We start from the raw sequence: 12,647 nt of genomic DNA, 5'->3' as shown, positions 1-12,647 counted from the left end.
ATGCTCTGACCACATACCTTTATTATTACTGTTTTACTTGTTTCAAATCCTTGAAAACTTAAATAGAAACAAAGCAGACACAACGGTTGCAAGACAAATTCCTTTTCTCAAAGAACAGGAAATACAAACAACTGCATATTGTTGGCAATGTTAGTTCAACCACACAACTCTGTACTGTTTTGGATTTCAAATCAGAAGTCTCAATAAAAATAAACCACATGAAACGTTACACTGGAGCTGCATGCTACTGTGAGACCTGCCTTTTTGCATCTGGAATATGTAAAAGTTGAGATTTGCCATCCTGCCACTGCTTTTCCTACCCAGAGCATCCTGACAGGGGTCCACCAGAATGCTATAACTGTCACTGAAAGGAAGACAAATGACATGCCACGTTCTCCACAGACTGTTGATTCAATCAAGTGCCATATTTAGCTCTTTGCTAAAACCACACATTGGCTGTGACTTGGAAACAAAATCAGCTGTGCCCCTGTACTGCAGGGATACCATTACGCCACCAGAAAGTTAACCAGAAATGGCATAAAGGCTAAAATAACATGCACTTAAGAAAATAATAGGTCACATTGATCTAAGTCTCAGATCCAATAAAGCTATTATTATATTATTACTACTACTATTTTATCAAAATGTTGTAGACCTTTACATATTTTGAGGCTGGTTCACAATTAGAAGGATCTGATTGCTGCACAAACTAAGTGGGATCCCGGGATCCCTTTCCAGAGCCTCCCTCGTACTGGTCAAAAATCCCTGTAGAGGGCTTCCCTGGTGGCGCAGTGGTTGAGAGTCCACCTGCCGATGCAGGGGACACGGGTTCATGCCCCGGTCCGGCTGGGCCCGTGAGCCATGGCCGCTGAGCCTGCGCGTCCGGAGCCTGTGCTCCACAACAGGAGAGGCCACAGCAGGGAGAGGCCCACGTACCGCAAAACAAACAAAAAATCCCTGTAGAAAATATAAGTGCAGTCTGCCCAGAGATTTGAAGCAACCAAACAGAGTAGAGCATAGATTAGAATTTCATTTTCTTCTTTTCTTTCCTTTCTTTTTTTCATTTAAAATGAATTTAGAAAGTTTGATACCTTTCACTCAAATTCCATATTGCCAGGCCTTCTTTGAAAAGCTCTGGGATTCATCAAATAAGCGTTATATATTCCACTGACAAAAAGAATGACTAGAATAAGGAAAAAACACCCTGGGATCTATTTTGAAGATCTATTTTGAAAGGAAACTAAACTGCATTTTCCAGTAGTTTTTTGGGAGAAATTCCACCTTGGTTTCATTTCTAGAAGAATAAAAAAGAAACATATACAGAATGTTAGAGATGTGTGTTTCTGCCATAAAGTAATGTCTTCTTTCTAGAGCACTCTGATAATAAAAAGTGCAACCTTTTTAGAGATTATTTCATATCAACTTAGACAGTTCTGTCCTTGGGAATTTTTGCTCCTTTCCAACACGTCACACTTTTATAAATATATAATCTTCAATTTGCACACTGTATTTTATTGAAAATTGATTCATTTAACAATAGTTTATTAAATGGCTATCATGCGCTGTTTTAGGAGCTGGACATACAGTAGAGAACAAGCCTTCAAAAATACAACATTCTAGTTGGGGAGACCTATATAAGTATCCCCTGCTTTTTGAAAGTCTGCTTTACGCCACTTGGTTTTATGAAAGACCTACATCAGTACCTGTTTTCACTAACTGAAAGAAATCCCAAGAGAATTTTTGCTTTTATGAAAAAAGTTGAAAAATGAAAATAGCGTTCAGCATTTCTTTTGTGCAAACCTTTATAGAGGCAGTGCGCATCTCAAGCAGTGACAGTGGCACCACCAAGCTCCTTCCCCGGAAACTACACTGAGCATCTCAGGATCAAGCCGCCATAGCTTTGAACTGTGTGTGTGAGCATCTATTCTTTATCTGGATTTATTTTGTGCATCCATTAGCAAGATGTATCCTAAACTAATTGCTTCTTCACTTCACAACATTTCTACTTAGGAAAAATGTCATAGGAATTCTCCATTTTGGGATAGTGGGGGAAACCTGTATATCTAAAGTTATAAATAAGGTATTTTCAGAGTGTTTTAAGTACTATGAAAAAAATAAAACAGGAGAATGGGAAAGAAACACAATTTTACCATGGACAATTCCTAAAAACATTTTCGTTGTCTTGATACAACTTTGATTCTGATACTTTCACATGTAAAACCATACTAAGTATGTAAAGATAAGGACATTATCCCATGATTTAGATAGTTGATACAGCATTCGGAATCATATCACCGGTAAAAACTGTAAAGGGCATGCTCTTCGGCTTTCAAAGCCATCTATGAGATCTCCACAGAGGATTTTCTTCAACTACCACGTCCCAAGACAACAACTGGGACACCACTCACAGCCACCACTATCATCATGTCCTTAAAGAGAAAGGGAAACTAAAGTGATCTGTTTTTGGAAGTTCTCTAAGGATGAGTGCTTAGCGCTAGATGCATCTTACCTGGAGACCTTCCTGGTGGGTTTCTGGTACAGTGTGGTTGGCCTGGTAGTTTTTAGTGAATAACCAAAATACCCATGAGTTACTTCTCTGTTTTTTAAATAAGTACATATTTTGGCTAAGATCTAGCAGTTTTTTGTGAAGATATCATATGAAAATAATGTTTTTCACTTTTAACACTTTTAGAACTTTAAAGAGTTACCAAATGGTACAAGCAAAAAAGCTGAAAGGAAAGTAGGGGGTGGTTTCACCATCCCCCCCCCCCCCCCGCTTTAGTGGAAAACCAGCTTAACACTTTGATGGATAATTTTTAAATTGTTCTAAGTAGAAGGAATAAATTTTAAGTTCTTTTTCAGACAGTAGTTATTTTGTTAACGGGAGATGCCCTAAGATTAGACCCGCACACCTTACTGAAGCCGAATGTCTAACTCTGACAGTCGATCCTTGTGTGTAATCATATGGTCAGTGCAAATGTAAAATGTTCCATTTTCCTGGCTGGCTCTACATGCCTGGTGATTTTCCATGCTGCCAGGGATCAAGAGTGATGTAGCAAAGCTGTAGTTATGCCACTGGGTAATTTAAGAAGCCACATCAAAGAGCATTTCAAAAAGTTCAGTTTAACAAATAAGACTTTCAGCTTACGTCTGCAATGGGTATGAGACTTAATCGAAGGTTTGCTCATACCGTACTACACGGACACACACATACCCAGCAACATCTTGGGTGTTGATATTCCTATTTTAACATTAGATGAGTAAACTTAAGAATTGAAATTCAGTAGCATATGTAACCATATTCAGGTTAAAAATGTATTTTGGAAGGTCTAATTGGTTAATATGATGTATTAAGGGAGCCCAGCCTATGCTCAATTCCAATTCAGGTGCTCATTTCAATGTAGGGAAAAGGCATTAAGGTATGAGCTAAACTATATCTCCTAAGGAAATCCAGTCCTTTTCTTTCTTTGTTTTCATTCTTGAACAAGAAATGCTTAGATATGACTGGGAACCATGAGGAAAGAGAGGTGTTTTTCCATCAGGACACAAAGAAAGTTCTTGAAAGGATTTTCATTTTATGTTTACTATTCGATGTTCCTATAACTAATTTTTGGCCAATGCATGCATACAGATTTGAAAGATCAGTAACAACTGTCAAACGCAAGGTAACAAAAAGTTTCTATAAAATTATTAGATGCACTTTTGAGAGAATATGAGAAAAGTTACAAAATTTTTAAGAAAGATGAAAAACTACCTGGAAGAGAATTAAGAAGAATTTAGCTCTATTCTGAATTTTAATAGCATAGAAGAAGAAATGAAATGATGACAAATACTATTAATTTTTTTTTCTGTGGAAAAGTTACTACCTTCAAAGTATTTATACTTTATATTTCTCAAAGAGGCATATTCACATTTCAAAAATACAAAGAGCCCAAGGCGTACATAGGTGACAATAAACTCTCTCATCCAAAGAAAAACACTATTTAGAGTGATGAGAACAGGAACTGGATTCACCAAGAGAATCTAAAATAAATGAGTCAGGTGTTACCTATGTTTTATTTAGTATTTTGTTTCCTCAGGGTGAAATAAAACAAGAAATAAACCATTTCAGGAATATGGACTGAAGTATAGGTTTTCAATAGATGTGCAAAATACTAAACAAGATAGAGATTCATTTGAGGATAGCTTATGAGAACTGATTCTTCTACAGGACATTGAAAGAAGACACACATCCTGAGGTTTGGAAGGATAGGCTAGTGTCTTATATAGAACACAGTCACCTACTTCTTGGCCTTTCCTGTTTTTCTTTTTAAAACAGTGGCTTGAAAACAACCCCCAAACTTGGTTCCAGGATTGAATTTCCATAACAAAATTCAGAGCCAGAGATAAGTTTGAGAAATATCTTTTTAAAAAACTAGAACTTGGGCTTCCCTGGTGGCGCAGTGGCTGAGAGTCCACCTGCCAATGCAGGGGACGCGGGTTCGTGCCCTGGTCCGGGAAGATCCCATATGCCGCGGAGCGGCTGGGCCCGTGGGCCATGGCTGCTGAGCCTGCGCATCCGGAGCCTGTGCTGCGCAACGGGAGAGACCACAGCAGTGAGAGGCTCGCGTACCGCAAAAAAATAAATAAATAAAATAAAACTAGAACTTTTTGTTCTTTAGGAGGAAAAAAAGGCATACAAATAACCAAAGACTACTTGCTGATGCTTATGAATGTAGTTCTTAAAAATTATTAGTGCTAAGTCTCCAAATCTAAGTAGTGATAAATTTTCCTATTTTCTGGGAAATGGGCTAAAAAAAAATGTCACAAGGGCTTTCTAAGAGACTAGAGAAGTAATGAGCTTTCTTGATTTAAAAATCAATACACCTGCTGAACAGCCAAATGCATTAACTGACATCCTTTCAAAACCATTCTGTCAAAGCTAAGTTTGAAAGGCTGTTCAGTAACTAATCAGATATATCCTGATGCTGAGGCAAAACAGGTCCGTGACACAAATTAAAAAGGCTTAAGATGAAAAGAAAACCCCACTAGGCAGGAAGAATTGCAAAATTGGAAATCTGGACCCGTTTGGATATATTCTTCATGCTGTAAAGCAAAGTAGAAATGAAGTGTTTTTTCCCCAGAGGACAACACATTCCTTAGTCTTGCACTCAGAAGAAACCTGACAGGTGAGGACTAAAAGGCTCAATGCAAGGCGGCAAATCTGGAATGCTCCAATACTAAGCATTGTGGGCTCTCCCATGCCACACTCTCATGACACAGCGGTACAATGTCAGAGATCGTCTACATTTTCAAACTGTTTTTTATTTGTTTTGAGTTTTAGAACCTTCCCCCCACCGCTCTACCCCCAAACAGAATCCTAACTGGAAATTCAATATAATAAAATGCTGAAAACAGGTCTGGTTAAAGCACGTAGGTCAGGTCCCAGTCTCACCAGCCTGATTTTAGTCCAACTTCCTCACGTGAAAGTGAGAAAAGATATGGAGAATTTTAGTAACCTGCTTGAGCCTCTTCAGCTAAGACCAGAACCCAGATCTCCTGTTATGGTTGCCAGATTGGCAAATAAAAATCTTTTTTTTCAACATAAATGTATCAAATATTACATAGGATATTCTTGTAATAAAACTGATTTGTTGTTTATTTGAAATTCAACTTTAACTGGGCATCTTGCATTTCATCTGTGCCCTTTCCCCATCCCCATTCAAGGATGTCACTGCTCTCCCAACGTTGATTCTACTGGTCCTCCTTTTTCTTGCAGGCTTACCTGTCACACTTAACATTTTAGGACTTTAATTAGGAAAGTGGTCCCTGAGTGGTTTTGCAGACAGGTGATATCAAAACTATTTTATGTTATATATTCACCTTACTATTGCCTTTTTGTATGGATGTATATGTGTATACATATCAACTCTTCTCAGCAAAAAAACATTTTTGGGGCTTCCCTGGTGGCGCAGTGGTTGAGAGTCCACCTGCCGATGCAGGGGGCGCAGGTTCGTGCCCCGGTCCGGGAGGATCTCACATGCCGCGGAGCGGCTAGGCCCGTGAGCCATGGCCGCTGAGCCTGTGCGTCCGGAGCCTGTGCTCCGCAATGGGAGAGGCCACAACAGTGAGAGGCCCGCATACCGCCCCCAACAAAAAAAAACATTTTTGGTTCAACTCTGCATTTTTATTATACAAAATATACCATACTTGTAAAATAAAATAAAGAGCCTTAATAAAGTGCCTTCCTCTGCTCTCTGGGGTGATAACTACTTTATTGAATAAGGCTCTGTTAATGGTACAGCTTGACATTTAACATTTATTCATTTGATTTATAATTATTTTTACGTTATTGCAAGGAGGCTATGGTTCAAACCAAAAATAGTTTAAACTGAACTGCTTTCCTCTCTTTTGAATTTGTAAGGAAATCTAGTCACTTCTGGGTAAAACTGTTTTATCTACCAAACTCATTTCAAATATACACAAAGCCCTTTCTGTCCCTGTATGTTCTGAGTAAAGCAATATATATGTATGAGAAAAGTGAATATAGCAAATGAAATCATCAAGTTAAAAATGTGCCCAGTTTGCTTATATTTTGGCTATGGATATGGCCTTAATATTTCCTAATCAAACAATGGAGAAAAACCTACATGAATCACGTAGCAAGTTGTCACAAAACACAAAATCCCTAGTAATGTTCATGAAGTCTCATGAAGCAAAAATCATTTGTATTTATAATCTACCGACTCCCTTTGAAGACTTTCAAAAACATTTCTGAATTATTCTGTTTTCCATTCTAAAATTCAATCTCAGGATGCTGGTTTCAAAGTCTTCCCAACACTCATTTGAAAATTTTTATTCACCCTTCTCTCTCCCCCAACGTCTAACACTTACTAAAATGGGACAAATACTTATATCTAACAGCATGAGAAGTTGATATGTCACTTTATTTAAAGGATAATTAGTCAGAAATCACCAAATTTCTGCCTCACAACAGAACAATATGACAATAACAATCGTTGGCAGTTATCAAACCACTGAAGTCCGAGTGGCCTCCTGAAGCTGGGGTTAAAAGCTGACCTTTGGAAATCAATCGTGTTCTCGGCAGAGAAGAATATTTCAGTGATATGAAAGCTGAAATGGAGACTATAATCTTTTGTGATTACCCTCGAGGCTGAAGCAAATGCAAAAAGGATAGTCTATGAATTGCTGATAATTTCCTTTGATGACCGATTCCCAGGAAATTCTGATATTACTCTTGCTCTGTAACAAAAATGATGGTTCCCCAGAAGTGCAGCTTCAAAGAACTCCACATCTGGGTGTCATAATGCTTCTTCAGAAGCTACTCACCCATTAAAGGGGCCAGGCCTGTGAGGTGGCAGCTCTCCCTCAGAAGACAATGGAAGGTCTGATTGCACAAGGATTGATGAGCTATGTGCCACAGGCTCTTTCTTAGAAAGTTCTTTTATGAAGGAACTAATTTAAAATGTATCTGTTTTAAACCTTTTTTCCCCCCACAGAAGTCTAAAGATTGATTATTTCTCTGCTGTTCCTAATAGCTATGGAACTATGAATATCTTGGCTTGTATATTTTTAAAGTTTTACTTAGGCTGATGTTTGTATTCTAATAAAAAATAGTTTTCATACATATGTACATATCGTTAAGGTCTATATAATATTTAGGGATAGACTATAAAACTACTAATCTTTTTTCAGGAAGCATTGAATCTACAGTTAGATGTCACACCAAATTTACAGTTAGGTGTTACTGCACAGGTTAAGTGGTTTTTTTCTTGTATGACTGGCAATTTAAGTTCAGAAAAAAAGGAGGTAGGGTGAAGAGAGATCTGTAACTGTCAAAAGTCCAAAGAATTTTTAGAATAGATTTCCCTATCAGTACATGAAGGATAAATGAATATGTTGACTACTTTGAGTTTAAAATATTTTTTTAAATTGCCATTTTAACTAATGTCAGTTTGATTAACAACATGAGAATAAAGGTTCTATGTTTGGAAGTCAACGGTGTTTTGAAAATATAGCAGAACGCATCTTTGCGTCTTAGGTGTCAATGACAATGTGTCATTGGTACACAGATTTCGGGTTCAAAATACCTTTATACATAGCCTTCAAAGTCTAAATATTATTGAAAGTAAACGGAGAAAAAAGGAATCCAAGCAAACCAGTTGTGATTATTCCCAACCTCCACTCAATATACCCTCTCCCCAACCCTGCTCAAGATTCATTATCCCTCTGCCTTGTTTTCAGGCAGTCAGGTGATTCTGATCTTTAGGTATGCACTACTATTATCTCATTCAAGGTAACGCAAATTGAGCACCTGCTCAGCACCAGACATGACTTCTTTAAACTGACTGTAAATTTCTTAAACTCAAGAACGAGGTCTTAGCCATAACCCTGGCATCTACCTTGATTAGGATTGCTCTAATGCATAACGCCAGCCCCAGTGATAAACATAACTTGTACTTAAGGTAATTGGTTAGGAAGATGAGATCAAAGAGATAGAAATATTAATAAAAATATTAATATTATTTATAAGAATAGAGCTTTTCTGTTTAGGAATCGTTTCATAAACATAACATAACATAAACATTATCTCATTTGAAATTCATGGGTATTTTAAATTATTAAAAATAGGATGGTGATATGTTATATTGTTTTTTTTTCATAGATTATAAATTCTAGAAATTTTCTAAATATTCAGTCATATCCTTAATTCTCCATAAACATCATAAACTCAAGTTTTCATGACGTAGTAATATAGACTAGGAAGGTATCACCCTAGTTTTAAAATGAGGAAAGTGGAGCTAAGTGATTTTTCTCAAGACCAAAGAAAACGAGTCCAGCTGTAGTCTTCTGACTCTTGTCAAGTGCTCTTCCCCATGTAATGAAGTAGATGGCTCTTCCCTCTTCTCCCTTCCACTCAGGTTCCTGCTTCTGAGGGTGGCATGAAGCAGAGTGCAGGCCAGATAGGACTGTTAGAGGCTTACTTTGGAACAAGTCAAGCAGCCTTATTTCTCAGATCAGAGGGAACGCTCCAAGTGGCTTTTTGGGAGGAAGTTGTGTATAACCGAAGAATGAGTGACTGACTGAATGAGTGAATGCCACCACACCCTTTAGAAGGTAAGTACTTCAAAAGTTGAAACTTAAGTATGATAAAAAAAAGTTGAAAAAAGTTGAAACTTAAGTATCACCATGTGATAGTGGCTATCGGTAATCATTTTAGCATCAAATAGCTTCAGGTTATTTTGGGAAATGGAAATTTTGTGGCTTTGATTATCATGACAATGAACCATTTTACACAGAGACCCAGACTAATTGTTGTTTTAATTGTTGGAGACTTTCTGTGCATTTCTAATTATTTGTAAACCATAAGCCTGTGAAAGGGATCACATATATTTCTTACTACACCTCTCAGATCTTCACTTGGCTCTAGAAACTGTTCATAATAAGAGAAAACAAGTATGAGACTGACAAATCTATCTTCTAAATAGAATATAGTGCAAAGTCTGATATTAGGAGCCACAACTTATTTCTTATTGGGTACTTAAGAAAATATGCCCCACACGAATAACCTGTGAGAAATACACACATTTACATTCAGGATACAGTAGGGTGGAGACCAGCTCTTGCCTGTCTGATACGTAGCTTGTTTTTCCTTTTCAGTGGCAGAGCTGTCTATTGGAAGAGATGAGAAGACTGGATTACATTCTACAACCTTCTGATCTGCAAAAAGGGTACAACAATGACACACGTAGCCTATTTCATATGTGGATGTGTTGAAAGAATTGTAGAATGTCTTTAAAATATGCTAAAGCCCTCTGATACTAGAATTCCATGAAAATAAGGTATTATTCATATAAATTATGTTCTTTCATATTATTTCAAGCATCAGAACATAAAAAGGAAGGTAAGAAAACCGAAATTGACAGCTAAATCTGTGAAAAAAAGTATTTTTCCAAGAACCCTACTGAGCTCCACAAAGATGTTGAAACTTCACAGATTGCTAAATAGCACTCCAATTCATCTCTAGCACCCTCAATGGCAATTATAAAAATAAAGGAACTGGAATATTCCAAAACGTGTTTTTCTCTCCCTAAAAGACATTTGAGACCTAATTCTGAATACAAGAATCTAGAGGGAGTAAAAAAAAAATGGTCTGTGCTATTGGATGGGTTCCCAAGCTTTGGTAAAGGTTTCTCAGGGAACACTACCATCAATTAATGTTTATAGAGCAACCAATTTAGAAATACCTTTTCTGGGCTGGAGGGAATGTTTTGTACAATAATATTTTGTCCCATTTTATATTTATTAAGCTCTCCTACTTTACCACAGGCATAAAGAGCCTTGGTCCCTGAGAGAAGCTAAGAACAAGGTTGTTTTTGGTTTCTTCTTCCTTTAATTAACTGGAGATTTGTTAAGAATAAGATACATTTTTAAAGAAGAGGGCTGACACACACTTTTTCCAAGCTGACGCTACTCTTAAAAAATGCTGACCTGGGACAGCGCGAAGACTGAAGACCTGCCTTGCCAGAATATCTGATGTGGCCTCCAAGTACACATAATCCTTGAAACTCTAGCACTGAAGGTGAGGTCCCAGAGCCATGTGAGGTTAAGACTAGGACGATGAAAGGGACACCAAGAGGACACAGCATGGTGGGACTACGGGTGCCTCTTTTCACAGGCTCCTGAAACCTTGTGTTCCCTTACCCCTTAAAGGTCTATCAAAGTCTTAATCTGATGCTTCTTGGCAGCTTTTATCAACTGAATTGACTATTTATTATAAGCAGAATCCTCTGTTATCTTATGGTGAATTATACAAGAGGAAGAAGTAATTTCTGTCAGACAGTGAGCAGCTTCTGCCTTTATTCACTATAACTCCTCCTTAGCACAATGATCGGCACATGCAGACCTTCAGTAAGTGGTTGTGAATGCATTCCTTTTCCTAGATAACCTGAACAAATAATTTCATTAAGGACAGAGAACACATATGACCACATATCATATAAGCATACTTGTGTATATATAAATACCATATCAATAATATCTACATATTCTAAAGGGGTTTCAAGAGTGAGTAAAGGGATATTTGAACACAGTCTTTAGTAGATAAATCTTGAGGTTTTTTGAATAAGGCAGGGGACGTGAATTAAGCTTAAAAAGGACATATTTGTGGTTTGAAGAGTAGAGGAAGACAATACTGAAGATCACTACATAGTTTGTTTTCCTTCCAGTGTTCATGTTTACATACTTTTTCTCTCTGCCATGTTCAATAGTGACGTAAAAATTTCCAGACAGTAATCTCTGCTTAAATATCTGTACAAAAGTCTTCCACAGTTTTGTAGCACATTTCAAAGAGTTCCTATAACCACTGTTTTTTCTAATGATCTGGAGAGTGTTGCTGTTGACTTATCTAAATCCAATAATAGGCTGTCATCCTCCCCTCTTTCAGTAAATTTGAGTAACTGTGGAAAGTTTCAACTTGGCATATTTCTTTAGAACATATGAAAGAATATGACCCATTGATATATTTTAAGCATATCATGAAAATAAAAGTCGACCATATTCTCTTTTTTATTCGATTGGGACAAATGTGTCATTTCACGTACTGGACATACTACTGTCCTAGGAAATATGGGACATATAACATTTTATGACAGGAAAGCATTACTAGAGTAAAAAATAAGACTCGAATGGCAAAAATTCACTTCGGATTGTATTAGCAGAGGTAAGGTATTTTATTTAAATAAAATTAAAGAAAAATTTAAACAAAAGAAAAATAGGTATTTAAATGTTTAAATAAGGACTTCATTAAATTAATAAATATATTAAAAGCAGGTGAAACATTGAATGTTCTAGCTTACTTCAAGTTTCCTTATAGTAACATCTCATGAGAAACATGGCATGAATTAACAGCAAAGTGAATGTGATTTTGATGCCCTATTTCTTTACTTTGGACCTCCTTGATAAATATATTATTATTTCTACTACAAGAAAGAAAATTTTTATATAGTCATTGATATCACCAAACTATGAATAACCCAGAATCTCAAAGAGTCTAGAATGATAAAATAAATGGTAAACACATGTCTCATTCCACAGCTTGTCATGGATGATTCAAAGAATCATATAGCAACTTGGGACTTTATACTTTAGAAATAATCTTTATTCTGCTCCACATATTTGTTCATGTGTCAGGAAAAAAATAATTTTAAGGTAGGTAATAAAAATCAGATTATTTTTCACAATAAAAGATCACTGAGCCTCTTGCAATAAAGCGTCAGAGACCTCCACTGTGCTTGTGCTTCCCTGGAGCAGTTGCAAAAACATGGCAGGACTCACAAAGACATTTGAAATAAATAGGCATGGAAACTACTGCCAAGCAGCAGAGAAACTGACAGGAGACTGTGGTCTTGAGTGGCTCTTGATTATAGCTACAGCTCTGGAGAGTCACACAAATATATCTGTCCAGGTATCTAATATGTGGCTGTTAAAAAGAAACTTGATCTTCTAATCATCACATACAAAATATAGGTTGCATACGTGTCTTAGTCTGCTTGACCTGCCATAACAAAATACCAGGGACTTGGTGGCTTAAACAACAGAAATAAATATATCACAGTTGTGGAGGCTGGAAGTCCAAGATCAGGGGT

The 12,647-nt window shown here is 37.0% G+C and overlaps 1 protein-coding gene across 15 annotated transcripts in view; it reads right to left on the bottom strand.

The window, feature by feature from the left end:
- The window catches only part of ZNF385B (zinc finger protein 385B), a 143,513-nt gene that overhangs the window by 66,051 nt on the left and 64,815 nt on the right, over window positions 1–12,647 (bottom strand). Inside the window, exon 1 of one of the 15 annotated variants that reach the window (XM_082658463.1) lies at window positions 1,092–1,332. The exons of the other annotated variants lie outside the window; for them this stretch is intronic. The gene's annotated coding sequence lies outside the window, so the exon portion shown is untranslated. Of the gene's footprint in view, window positions 1–1,091; window positions 1,333–12,647 lie in introns of those variants that run through there. 15 annotated transcript variants of the gene reach the window in all.

This window comes from Grampus griseus, assembly GCF_964374135.1.
Source record: "Grampus griseus genome assembly, chromosome: 7".
NCBI lineage: Eukaryota > Metazoa > Chordata > Mammalia > Artiodactyla > Delphinidae > Grampus > Grampus griseus.
This window is presented reverse-complemented; position numbering and strand designations above follow the sequence as displayed.